Source organism: Mus caroli, unplaced genomic scaffold, assembly GCF_978045245.1.
Source record: "Mus caroli unplaced genomic scaffold, Mus_caroli_1 scaffold_18, whole genome shotgun sequence".
In the NCBI taxonomy this organism is placed as follows: Eukaryota; Metazoa; Chordata; class Mammalia; order Rodentia; family Muridae; genus Mus; species Mus caroli.
Window position 1 is genome coordinate 32,884,149 of NW_028227273.1, and position 14,151 is coordinate 32,898,299.

Consider the following 14,151-nt stretch of genomic DNA (forward strand, 5'->3'; position numbering starts at 1 on the left):
GGTGAGTCAGGAGCCCACAGTCAGCAGAGAGGCCCAAAGTCAAAGTTCTTACTGACAGAAGTTTCTGTTATTGGTAAGGATTGCTTACAAAGTGACATGTGTCCAACAGCCCCAGATTGAGGCTTTGGTCAAAATTAGTAGTATACAGCCCCAAAACTGAGGAGAGAACTGATGGAGTGAAGAACAGAGAGAGTAACTCAGAACCAGTGACAGGTTTCTCCTACTCAGTGCTGTTGAAGCAGATTACAAAGAAATCAGTGAGGAGACATATTTGGAGAGAAACCAGCGTGCCCATGTCCCAAGCAAAACTCATGAGAGTTATTTCAGATGGGAACATTGATATGTTAAAACAGTTATAGCCTGGTGAAATAAATGCATAGGAAGTCAAGAATCTTTTCAAATTGTAAATCCTCATACACAAATGGGTAGGAATGAGGGATTATGCCTATTGTTATCCTTGCCATTATCTTGGGGCTTCAGTAAATGTTAATTAAATGATTGTCCAGATTTTAAAGATATAGTCCCAATAGTGCAAGCAGTTTAGCAATACATGCTGTCTGTATATGTGTACTCATGTGCATATGTGCTTTTGGTTTTGGTATGTGTATATATTCATCATTAGTTAACATTTCTTCCTAGAAGTTCAGAACTCACAGGTATTGAATGTGGCCTAGTCATGTGAGATTCTTTAAATAGCTATGACTCATATCAATGAATTGTTTTGTTTTGTTATTCCAGTTGAAAGTTGATCATAGAAGTTAGCAGAATGATCTATAACCTGTGGACTAAAATAGTTTCAATTATAAATAGATATTTTTAGATTAGTACTTTTATAATCTAAATTGTATTGTATTAGAATTGTCATGTTGATAACATTTATTTCATAAGATGGTTTAAAAAAATTCAAAACCAAGAGTGATGTAGAACAGAATAGCCTTCTGGTACAAGACACATCAAATAATAATTCACTGAGTGATAGATTAGTAATTGGTAAATATTTTAAATTAAGGATGAATTTTCAATATGTATTTATATATATAGGGAAGTATGAAGGTTATTACTTGTATAAATTGTGTAGTGTTCATGCATGTTAAATATAACTGTCTTTTCACACATATTCTCCATAGCAGAGTAAAAAAATGATAAAAATATTTGCCTCGGCTTCCTCATTGCACAGTACACAAATGTGCCTTGGTTGTAAAGCTCTTAGTCATCCTACTCTGCAATAGCTCATTCAAATGAATTCCTCCCATCTGTCACTATCTTACACCTATCAATGACTATTTCCCCAACACTCACCCTGTGATTCTATTCTCCTCTCAGTGTCTATCAGATCTTCATGGAATGGTTCCACACCTTACTATGTAATTCTGATATTTCTGGGCCTAGCTTATTTTAGTTAAGATGAAAATCTCTAATTCCACCAATGTTGTCTCTGGTGATTTGAATAGATGTGTCTCCCACAGTCTTCTGTTTTTAAATGCTTGGCCCATAGGGAGTGGCACTACGAGGAGATGTGGCCCTGTTGGAGTAGGTGTGGCCTAACATGTCACTGTGGGGTGGGCTTTGAGGTCTTCTCTGCTCAAGCTAAGCCCAGTGATACAGTCTTTCTTTGCTCTCTGTGAATGAAGATTTAACACACACAGCTCCTTCAGCACCATTGTCTGCCAGCATGCTGCTGTGCATGATATGCACAGCATCCTGTTATTATGATAGTAGACTAAACTATCTGCAACTAGAAGTTAGCCGCAAGAAAATGTTTTCCTTTATAAGAGTTGCCTTGGTCATGGTGTCTCAGCAATGAAACACTAACTAAGGCAAAAGTTGGTATTAGGGACTGTGGCATTGTTGTGATAGGCTTGAAGGAATGTAGATTTTGCAATGTTGGATTAGGAAAGCAGTGGAATGATTTAAATGGGACTTAATGGGCCATTCTAGTAGGAACATGGAAGGCAGTGGTATTCAGGGTGATTTGAACTGTAGGGTCCTGGCTCAACAGGTTTCAGAGGCAAAGAATTTTAATATGTTGCCTAGAGATACTTTTTGTGACATTTTGGTGAAGAATGTGGCTTCTTTTTGCCCTTGTCCAAAAAAAACCCAAACAAAAAAAAACCCAAAACAAAACAAAAGAAAAACAAACAAACAAACAAACACCCAAAACAAACAAACAAACAAACAAAAAACTGCCTAAGACTAAATTAAACTGTTTTGGCTTAATTGAGTTGGCAGAAGAAATCTCAAAACAGTATAGTGTGAACTTTATCAAGTGGCCATGCTCATAAAGATGTATAATGAAAAGGAGCAAGCTGAGCAAGGAACATTACAAAACATACAATTTAAGAAAGGGGGCACCAGCACTCTGGAAGCAGAGGCAGGTGGATTTCTGAGTTCGAGGCCAGCCTGGTCTACAAAGTGAGTTCCCGGACAGCCAGGGCTACACAGAGAAACCCTGTCTCGAAAAACCAAAAAAAAAAAAAAAAAAAAAAGAAAGGGGGCACCAGAAGGAATGGAGCTAAATCCTGTGTTCAAGGAGATAAATACATTAAGGAGAAGCCAGATGTTTTGGTTTTTTTTTTTTTTTTTTTTAAATAAATGTGTAGCCCAGGCTGGCCTCGAACTCGTGATCCTCCTGCCTCTGCCTCCTTCAGCAAATCCTACCGGCGTGCGCCACCACTACCGGTGCCAGATGTTAAGTAGAATAAAAGGATGGTGACCTCAGGGCAAGATTCCTCCCAGCTAAACTTCCATCTTGAAAGAAGGAATTGAAGAAAACAATTAAGGTCCAGGGGTGGCACATACCTCTAATCCCATCACTCAGCAGACAGAGGTATTCAGGTTTCTTGAGTTTAAGGTCAGCCTAAACTATAGAGAAAGATCCAGAACAGCCAAGATTAGGCAATGAAAGAAACCATGGGAAACAGAAAGCTGGGGAAGATGTTATAAAACAAGGGGGTCACATTCCAGCTCCAGCAAGCATCAGAACTTGGCAGCTTCAGTCACTTGGTTCTGACTTTACAGTTGATAATAGAAGAAAGAGGTTAAGAATCTCCTTCCACAACTAAGAAAATTTAATGAGGCCAGGTATATATTAGGTGTATTCCTGCATGAAGACCTAGAGAGAACATTTTCTGAAGGTGAGGCTGGTATTGAGGTGGAGAAGCCAGGATGTTAGAAATGTCAAAAACCTGGGGGTACCCAACAAGGAAAGCTGCTAACAAGGAGTGGAACCAGCCCAAGAGAAAGCAGTGTGTTGTAGTCAACAAAGCTGAAAGGAGTTGGAGATCTGAAGAGCGCTTTAACATCAGACATGGAGATGCAGAGTTTGGAGTTAGTCAAACTAGTTTTCAGTCTTGCTTTGGTCTAGTATTTCCTAATTATCTTGCTTTCCCTCCATTTGGAATGGTGATGTATATCCTGTGCCTTTGTATGTTGGAAATATGTGATCTGCTTTTTCATTTTGATTTTATAGAGGATTATGGTTAAAAGACTGCATAAATCTTAGAAGAGACTATTACTTTGGACTTTTAAATATTGTTGAGACTATGATAGACTATAAAGACTTTTGAAATTGAACTATATGTATTTTGTGCTATGTTATAGCTGTGAGCATATGGGGATCAGGGAATGGAATATGGTGTTTAAAAACTCCATAAACTCATGTGTTTGAATGCTTGGCCCATAGGAAGTATGGTCCTATTGGAATAGGTGTGGCCTTATAGAAAGAAGTATGTCACTGTGGGGTGGGCTTTTAGGTCTCTTATACTAAAGCTATGTCATTGTGATACAATTTCTACATGCTATCCTGGGAATTAAGACATAGAACTCTCAAATCCATCTCCAGTCTCATGTCCATCTGGATGCTGCCATGCTTCCCATCGTGATAATAATGGACCAAACCTCTGAAATTGTCAGCCAGCACCAATTGAATGTTTCCATTTATAAGAGCTTCTTAGTTATATGGTGTCTTTCCACAGCAATGAAGCCTTAACAAAGACAATGTCACAAATAGAACTTTATGCTTTTCAGTGTAGTGAATAGTTTCAATAAGGTAAATATATTATAATCCTTTATTTAGGCCTTTCTTTCATTTTATTTCATTTTGAAACAGGGTCTCCAGGTTGTCCTGGAACTCACTCTGTGACACAGGCTGACCTTGGATTTGCAACAATCCTCCTGTCTCCTAAGTACTTGGATTATGTGTGTGGGCCACCATGCCAGGATCCATTTTTCAGCTGACAGCACATTAATTCTATTTCCTGGCTATTGAGAGTGGTGCTGAAATAAACACAAGAGTGCAGGTGTTTCTTTGGCAGACAGATTTCCTTTTATTTGGACATATTGGCAGTAGTAGGATTGCTGAATCATGTTATGGTTCCATTTTTATTCCTTTAATTTATGATGATGGTGATGATGGGCTTTCTCTGATCAGTATTTCTTTAAATGTTTTGATTATTTTTTTAAAAGAAAGAAAAGAGGGATGTAATTTCTCTTTTTGCATGTAGATAAGCAAATTTCTCACCATCTCTTGTTAGAAATTATAACCATTTCTTATATATGCATACACACACACACACACACACACATATAATGCAAATTTAACTTGTTCCAAACAGTGATCATATATCAGCTACATTTATGATACATGGAGACATCCCAACTTTTTAATAAGCATTTAAGTAGGATTGAACTTTTGCTTGAGATAAAACACACACACATATAAATGTGTGTATATATATCATATGTATATGTTATGTATATGTATATGGGGAATTATTAGAGTAGTAGGATTGCTGAATCAAATGATAGTTCCATTTTTATTCTTTTTAATTATGATACTGCTTCTGACGATGTGCTTTTTCTTTTTTTTTTTTTTTTATTTTTCTCCAGGTGCACTAAAAAAAGGAGTTTATTCTACTTCAAAAACAAAGAGTTGTGGATCAGCGCCGGGGGTAGCGGGAGCACAGGGTTGCCTGACACCCGCCAGCTACCCACGACCCCCGCCGCAGGATTTTGGGACTGCTGGTGAGTGGAACACAGCTTCAGCTCCAATCCAATTGCGCGGGACCTGAGACTGCATTAGTTAGGGAAGCAGAAACCGGCCTGAGTAGGGCCACAGGCCTCATCCGGCCAGATCAGCACCAGGGTAGCGGGAGCGCAGGGTTGCCTGACACCCGCCAGCTACCCACGACCCCCTCCGCAGGATTTTGGGACTGCTGGTGAGTGGAACACAGCTTCTGCTCCAATCCAATTGCGCGGGACCTGAGACTGCATTAGTTAGGGAAGCAGAAACCGGCCTGAGTAGGGCCACAGGCCTCATCCGGCCGGATCAGCGCCAGGGTAGCGGGAGCGCAGGGTTGCCTGACACCCGCCAGCTACCCACGACCCCCGCCACAGGATTTTGGGACTGCTGGTGAGTGGAACACAGCTTCTGTTCCAGTCCAATCACGCGGGACCTGAGACTGCTCTGGTTGGGGAGAGAGAAATCCAGCCTACATAGGGCCACAACCCTCTTCCGGTCAGAAAAGCACCCGGGCAGCTGGGGCGCAGGGTCGGCTGACACTCACCAGCTACCCACAACACCCACCACAGGATCTTAAGACTTCTGGAGAGTGGAACACAGCTTCTGCTCCAATCCAATTGCACGCGGGACCAGAGACTGCATTAGTTAGGGAAGCAGAAAAACGGCCTGTGTAGGACCACAGGCCTCTTCCGGCTGGACCAGCACCGGGGTACCGTCAGCTACCCACGACCCCCGCCTCAGGATTTAGAGACTGCTGGTGAGTGGAACACAGCTTCTGCTCCAATCTTTAAACAGTGACAACGATAACAACTAACCCCAGAGATTACCAGATGGCGAAAGGTAAACGTAATAATCTTACTAACAGAAACCAAGACCACTCACCATCATCAGAACCCAGCACCCCCACTTCGCCCAGTCCAGGGCACCCCAACACACCGGAAAAGCTAGACACGGATTTAAAAGCATATCTCCTGATGATGATAGAGAACTTCAAGAAGGACTTTAATAACACACTTAAAGAAATGCAGGAGAACACTGCTAAACAGGCAGAAGACAATAAAGAGAAAGCACAAAAATCCCTTAAAGAATTGCAGGAGAACACTGCTAAAGAGTTACAAATCCTTAAAGAAAAACACGATAACATAATCAAACAGGTAGAAGTCCTTAATGAAAAACAGGAAAACACATCCAAACAGATGATGGAAATGAACAAAACCATACTAGACCTAAAAAGGGAAGTAGACACAATAAAGAAAACCCAAAATGAGGCAACACTGGAGATAGAAACCCTAGGAAAGAAATCTGGAACCATAGATACGAGCATCAGCAACAGAATACAAGAGATGGAAGAGAGAATCTCAGGTGCAGAAGATTCCATAGAGAACATCGGCACAACAATCAAGGAAAATGTAAAATGCAAAAAGATCCTAACTCAAAACATCCAAGAAATACAGGACGCAATGAGAAGACCAAACCTACGGATAATAGGAGTGGATGAGAATGAAGATTTTCAACTCAAAGGACCAGCAAACATCTTCAACAAAATTATAGAAGAAAACTTCCCAAATCTAAAGAAAGAGATGCCCATGAACATACAAGAAGCCTACAGAACTCCAAATAGACTGGACCAAAAAAGAAATACCTCCCGACACATAATAATCAGAACAACAAATGCTCTAAATAAAGATAGAATACTAAAAGCAGTAAGAGAAAAAGGCCAAGTAACATATAAAGTCAAGCCTATCAGAATTACACCAGATTTTTCACCAGAGACTATGAAAGCCAGAAGATGCTGGACGGATGTTATACAGACACTAAAAGAACACAAATTCCAGCCCAGGCTACTATACCCAGCCAAACTCTCAATTAACATAGATGGAGAAACCAAAGTATTCCACGACAAAACCAAATTCACACATTATCTCTCCACGAATCCAGCCCTTCAAAGGATAATAACAGAAAAAAACCAATACAAGGACAGGAACCACGCCCTAGAAACAACAAGAAGGTAATCCCTCAACAAACCTAAAAGAAGACAGCCACAAGAACAAAATGCCAACTTTAACAACAAAAATAACAGGAAACAACAATTACTTTTCCTTAATATCTCTTAATATCAATGGACTCAACTCCCCGATAAAAAGACATAGACTAACAAACTGGCTACACAAACAAGAGCCAACATTTTGCTGCTTACAGGAAACTCATCTCAGAGAAAAGGATAGACACTACCTCAGAATGAAAGGCTGGAAAACAATTTTCCAAGCAAATGGCATGAAGAAACAAGCTGGAGTAGCCATTCTAATATCTGATAAGATTGACTTCCAACCCAAAGTCATTAAAAAAGACAGGGAGGGACACTTCATACTCATCAAAGGTAAAATCCTCCAAGAGGAACTATCAATCCTGAATATCTATGCTCCAAATACAAAGGCAGCCACATTCATTAAAGAAACTTTAGTAAAGCTCAAAGCACACATTGCACCTCATACAATAATAGTGGGAGACTTCAACACACCACTTTCACCAATGGACAGATCATGGAAACAGAAACTAAACAGGGACACAGTGAAACTAAGAGAAATTATGAATCAAATGGATCTGGCAGATATCTACAGAACATTCTATCCTAAAACAAAAGGATATACCTTCTTCTCAGCACCTCATGGTACCTTCTCCAAAATTGACCACATAATTGGTCACAAAGCAGGCCTCAACAGATATAAAAATATTGAAATTGTCCCATGCATCCTATCAGATCACCATGGCCTAAGGCTGATCTTCAATAACAAAATAAATAATAGAAAGCCAACCTTCACGTGGAAACTGAACAACACTCTTCTCAATGATACCTTGGTCAAGGAAGGAATAAAGAAAGAAATTAAGGACTTTTTAGAGTTCAATGAAAATGAAGACACAACATACCCAAACTTATGGGACGCAATGAAAGCATTTCTAAGAGGAAAACTCATAGCTCTGAGTGCCTCCAAAAGGAAACTAGAGAGAGCACACATTAGCAGCTTGACAACACACCTAAAAGCACTAGAACAAAAGGAAGCAAATTCACCCAAGAGGAGTAGACGGCAGGAAATAATCAAACTCAGGGGTGAAATCAACCAAGTGGAAACAAGAAAAACTATTCAAAGAATCAACCAATCAAGGAGCTGGTTCTTTGAGAAAATCAACAAGATAGATAAACCCTTAGCCAGACTCACTAGAGGGCACAGGGAAAGCATCCTAATTAACAAAATCAGAAATGAAAAAGGAGACATAACAACAGATCCTGAAGACATCCAAAACACCATCAGATCCTTCTACCAAAGGCTATACTCAACAAAACTGGAGAACCTGGATGAAATGGAGAAGTTCCTAGACAGATACCAGGTACCAAAGTTGAATCAAGATCAGGTTAATGATCTAAACAGCCCTATATCCCCCAAAGAAATAGAAGCAGTCATTAATAGTCTCCCAACTAAAAAAAGCCCAGGACCAGATGGGTTTAGTGCAGAGTTCTATCAGACCTTCAAAGAAGATCTAATCCCAGTTCTTCACAAACTATTCCACAAAATAGAAACAGAAGGTACTCTACCCAACTCATTCTATGAAGCCACAGTTACTCTGATACCTAAACCACAAAAAGACCCAACAAAGATAGAAAACTTCAGACCAATATCCCTTATGAATATTGATGCAAAAATCCTCAATAAAGTTCTTGCTAACCGAATCCAAGAACACATCAAAACAATCATCCATCCTGACCAAGTAGGTTTCAACCCAGGGATGCAGGGATGGTTCAATATACGGAAATCCATCAACGTAATCCAGTATATAAACAAACTCAAAGACAAAAACCACATGGTCATCTCGTTAGATGCGGAAAAAGCATTTGACAAGATCCAACACCCATTCATGATAAAAGTCTTGGAAAGATCAGGAATTCAAGGCCCATACCTAAACATGATAAAAGCAATCTACAGCAAACCAGTAGCCAACATCAAAGTAAATGGTGAGAAGCTTGAAGCAATCCCTCTAAAATCAGGGACTAGACAAGGCTGTCCACTTTCTCCATACCTATTCAACATTGTACTTGAAGTCCTAGCCAGAGCAATTCGACAACAAAAGGAGATCAAAGGGATACAAATTGGAAAAGATGAAGTCAAAATATCACTTTTTGCAGATGATATGATAGTATATATAAGTGACCCTAAAAATTCCACCAGAGAACTCCTAAGCCTGATAAACAGCTTCGGTGAAGTAGCTGGATATAAAATTAACTCAAACAAATCAATGGCCTTTCTCTACACAAAGAATAAACAGGCTGAGAAAGAAATTAGGGAAACAACACCCTTCTCAATAGTCACAAATAATATAAAATATCTTGGCGTGACTCTAACTAAGGAAGTGAAAGATCTGTATAATAAAAACTTCAAGTCTCTGAAGAAAGAAATTATAGAAGATCTCAGAAGATGGAAAGATCTCCCATGCTCATGGATTGGCAGGATCAACATTGTAAAAATGGCTATCTTGCCAAAAGCAATCTACAGATTCAATGCAATCCCCATCAAAATTCCAAATCAATTCTTCAACGAATTAGAAAGTGCAATCTGCAAATTCATCTGGAATAACAAAAAACCTAGGATAGCAAAAACTCTTCTCAAGGATAAAAGAACCTCTGGTGGAATCACCATGCCGGACCTAAAGCTCTACTACAGAGCAATTGTGATAAAAACTGCATGGTACTGGTATAGTGACAGACAAATAGACCAATGGAATAGAATTGAAGATCCAGAAATGAACCCACACACCTATGGTCACTTGATCTTCGACAAGGGAGCTAAAAACATCCAGTGGAAGAAAGACAGCATTTTCAACAAATGGTGCTGGCACAACTGGTTGTTAACATGTAGAAGAATGCGAATCGATCCATTCCTATCTCCTTGTACTAAGGTCAAGTCTAAGTGGATCAAGGAACTTCACATAAAACCAGAGACACTGAAACTTATAGAGGAGAAAGTGGGGAAAAGCCTTGAAGATATGGGCACAGGGGAAAAATTCCTGAATAGAACAGTAATGGCTTGTGCTGTAAGATCGAGAATTGACAAGTGGGACCTCATGAAACTACAAAGCTTCTGCAAGGCTAAAGACACCATCAATAAGACAAAAAAACCACCAACAGATTGGGAAAGGATCTTCACCTATCCTAAATCAGATAAGGGACTAATATCCAATATATATAAAGAACTCAAGAAGGTGGACTCCAGAAAGTCAAATAACCCCATTAAAAAATGGGGCTCAGAACTGAACAAAGAATTCTCACCTGAGGAATACCGAATGGCAGAGAAGCACCTGAAAAAATGTTCAACATCCTTAATCATCAGGGAAATGCAAATCAAAACAACCCTGAGATTCCACCTCACACCATTCAGAATGGCTAAGATCAAAAATTCAGGTGACAGCAGATGCTGGCGAGGATGTGGAGAAAGAGGAACACTCCTCCATTGTTGGTGGGATTGCAAGCTTGTACAACCACTCTGGAAATCAGTCTGGCGGTTCCTCAGAAAATTGGACATAGTACTACCGGAGGATCCAGCAATACCTCTCCTGGGCATATATCCAGAAGATGTCCCAACCGGTAAAAAGGACACATGCTCCACTATGTTCATAGCAGCCCTATTTATAATAGCCAGAAGCTGGAAAGAACCCAGATGTCCCTCAACAGAGGAATGGATACAGAAATTATGGTACATTTACACAATGGAGTACTACTCAGCTATTAAAAAGAATGAATTTATGAAATTCCTAGCCAAATGGATGGACCTGGAGGGCATCATCTTGAGTGAAGTAACACAATCACAAAAGAACTCACACAATATGTATTCATTGATAAGTGGATATTAGCCCAAAACTTAGGATACCCAAGATATAAGATACAATTTGATAAACGCATGAAACTCAAGAAGAATGAAGACCAAAGTGTGGACACTGTGCACCTTCTTAGAATTGGGAACAAAACACCCAGGGAAGGAGTTACAGAGACAAAGTTCGTAGCTGTGATGAAAGGATGGACCATTTAGAGACTGCTGTATCCAGGGATCCGTCCCATAATCAGCTTCTAAACGCTGACACCATTGCATACACTAGCAAGATTTTGCTGAAAGGACCCAAATATAGCTGTCTCTTGTGAGACGATGCCGGGGCCTAGCAAACACAGGAGTGGATGTTCACAGTCAGCTATTGGATGTATCACAGGGCTCCCAATGGAGAAGCTAGAGAAAGTACCCAAGGAGCTAAAGGGATCTGCAACCCTATTGTTGGAACAACATGATGTACTAACCAGAACCCTGGAGCTCTTGTCTCTAGCTGCATATGTATCGAAAGATGGCCTAGTCGGCCATCAATGGAAAGAGAGGCCCATTGGACTTGCAAACTTTATATGCCCCAATATAGGGGAATGCCAGGGCCAAACGAATGGGAATGGGTGGGTAGGGAAGTGGGGGGCACTATGGGGGACTTTTGGGATAGTATTGGAAATGTAATTGAGGAAAATATGTAATAAAAATATAAAAAAAAAACAAACAAACAAACAAAAAAACAAAGAGTTACTATACAATGAATGTATCTCCCTTAAGATGTCATCGTGAAACCTTACCCCTCAGGACCACAATATGTGACTATATTTGCCTTTGTGGAGGCAAATATATTTTATTTTATTTTTTATTTACATTTTAAAATTTTTTTTTACTCCATATTTTATTTCCTCCGCCTCTGATCTACCCTCTGACTGTTTCACACCTACTCCCCACTGCCCTGTCTACATGCGGACATCCCCAGTCACCAACCCATCTGACCTCAAAATTCCCTGGGGCCTCTAGTCTCTTGAGGGTTAGGTACATCATCTCTGAATGAACATAGATCCGGAAGTCCTCTAATGTATGTGTGTGTGGGGAAGGGGGGCTCATAAGCTAGTATATGCTGTCTGGTTGATGGTCCAATGTTTGAGATATCTCGGGGGTCCAGACTGATTGAGACTATTGGTCCTCCTGCAGGAATGTCTTCTCCTCAGTTTCTTTCAGCCTTCCCTAATTCAACAACAGGGGTCAGCTGCTTCTGTCCATTGGTTGGGTGCAAATATCTGCATCTGACTCTTTCAGCTGCTTGGTGGGTCTTTTGGAGGGCAGTCATGATAGGCCCCTTTTTGTGAGTGCTCCATAGCCTCAGTAATAGTGTCAGGCCTTGAGTCCTTCCCTTGAGCTGGATCTCACTTTGGACCTGTTGCTGGACCTTCTTTTTCAGAGACTTCTCTCCATCCATTTCCATCCCTATAATTCTTTCAGACTGGAACAATTATGGGTCAGAGATGTGACTGTGAGATAACAACCCCATCTGTCACTTGATGTCCTGTCTTCCTGCTGAAGGTGAGCTCTATTAAGTTTCCTCTCCCTACTGTCGGGGATTTCATCTAAGATCCTTCCCTTTGGGTCTCTCACCTCCCTTGTATCTGGTGAATTCTGGAGGGTCCACCAAACCTCCTACCTTTCAAGGTTGCCTGTTTCTATTCTTTCAGCTGGACCTCGGGGCTTCAATTCTTTTCCCTCACCCAATACCAGATCAGGTTTCCCCTTTCCCCTCCCCACTGCTCCCCCAATCCACTTTTTCTCCCAAGTCCCTCCCTCCCTCCTCACTTTTGATTGCTTTCTTCTCTCTCCCAAGTGGGACTGAGGCATCCTTACTTGGGCACTTCATCTTGTTGAACTTTGTGAGTTCTGTGGACTTTATTTTGGGTATTCTGTACTTTTTTATGGCTAATATCCACTTTATTAGTGAGTACAGAGCATGCATGTCATTTTGGGTCTGAGTTACCTCACTCGGAATGATATTTTCCAGTTCCATCCATTTGCCTGTAAAACTCAAGATGTTCTCATTCTTAATACTTAAATAGTATTTTGTTGTGTAAATGAAACACATTTTCTGTATCCATTCTTCTGTCATGGGACATCTGGTTTGTTTCCAGCTTCTGGCTATCACAGATAAGTCTGCTATGAACATAATGGAACACGTGCTCCTATGGCTTGGTGGGGCATCTTTTGGGTATATTCCCAAGAGTGGTAAAGCTGGGTTTTCAGGTAGATCTATTTCCAATTTTCTGAGAAACCTCCGGATTGATTTCCAGAGTGGTTGTACCAGTTTGCAATCCCACCATCAATGGAGGATTGTTCCTCTTTCTCCACATCCTCTCCAACATGTGTTGTCACCTGAGGTTTTGATCTTAGCCATTCTGATTGGTGTAAGGTGGAATCTCAGGGTCATTTTGTTTTGCATTTCTCTGATCACTAAGGACATTGAACATTTCTTTAGGTGCTTCTCAGCCATTCAAGATTCCTCAGTTGTGAATTCTTGTTTTAATTCTATACCCCAATTTTTTGATTGGGTTGTACTTTTTGGTGATTAACTTCTTGAGTTCTTTATATATTTTGGATACTAGCCCTCTATAGGATGTGTGAGGGTGGAGGGTGCGGGGTGGAGGTGGGGGTTAGTGAAGAATATTTTCCCCCAATCTGTAGGTTGCTGACTTCTCTTATTGACTATGTCCTTTGCCTTACAGTAGCTTTCCAGTTTCACGAGGTCCCATTGATCAATTCTTGATCTTAGAGCATGAGCCACTGGAGTTCTGTTTAGGAAATTTCCCCTTGTACCAGTGAGTACAAGGCTCTTTCCAACTTTCTCTTCTATTAGATTCAGTGTATCTGGTTTTATGTTGAGGTCCTTGATCCACTTGGACTTGAGCTTTGTACAAGTGTCTATTTTCATTCTTCTACATACAGCCTGTTAGACCAGCACCATTTATTGAAGATACTTTCTTTTATCCATTGTATATTTTTGGTCTCTTTGTCAAAGATCAAGTGACCATAAGTGTGTTGCTTTATTTCTGGGTCTTCACTTTTATTCCATTGATCAATTTATCTGTCTCTGTACCAATACCATGCAGTTTTTATCACTATTGCTCTGTAGTACAGCTCAAGTTCTGGGATGGTGATTCCCCAAGCTGTTATTTACTGTTATGAATTGTTTTAGCTATTCTGGATGATTTTCCTTTCCAGATGAATTTGAAAATTGCCCTTTCCATGTCTTTG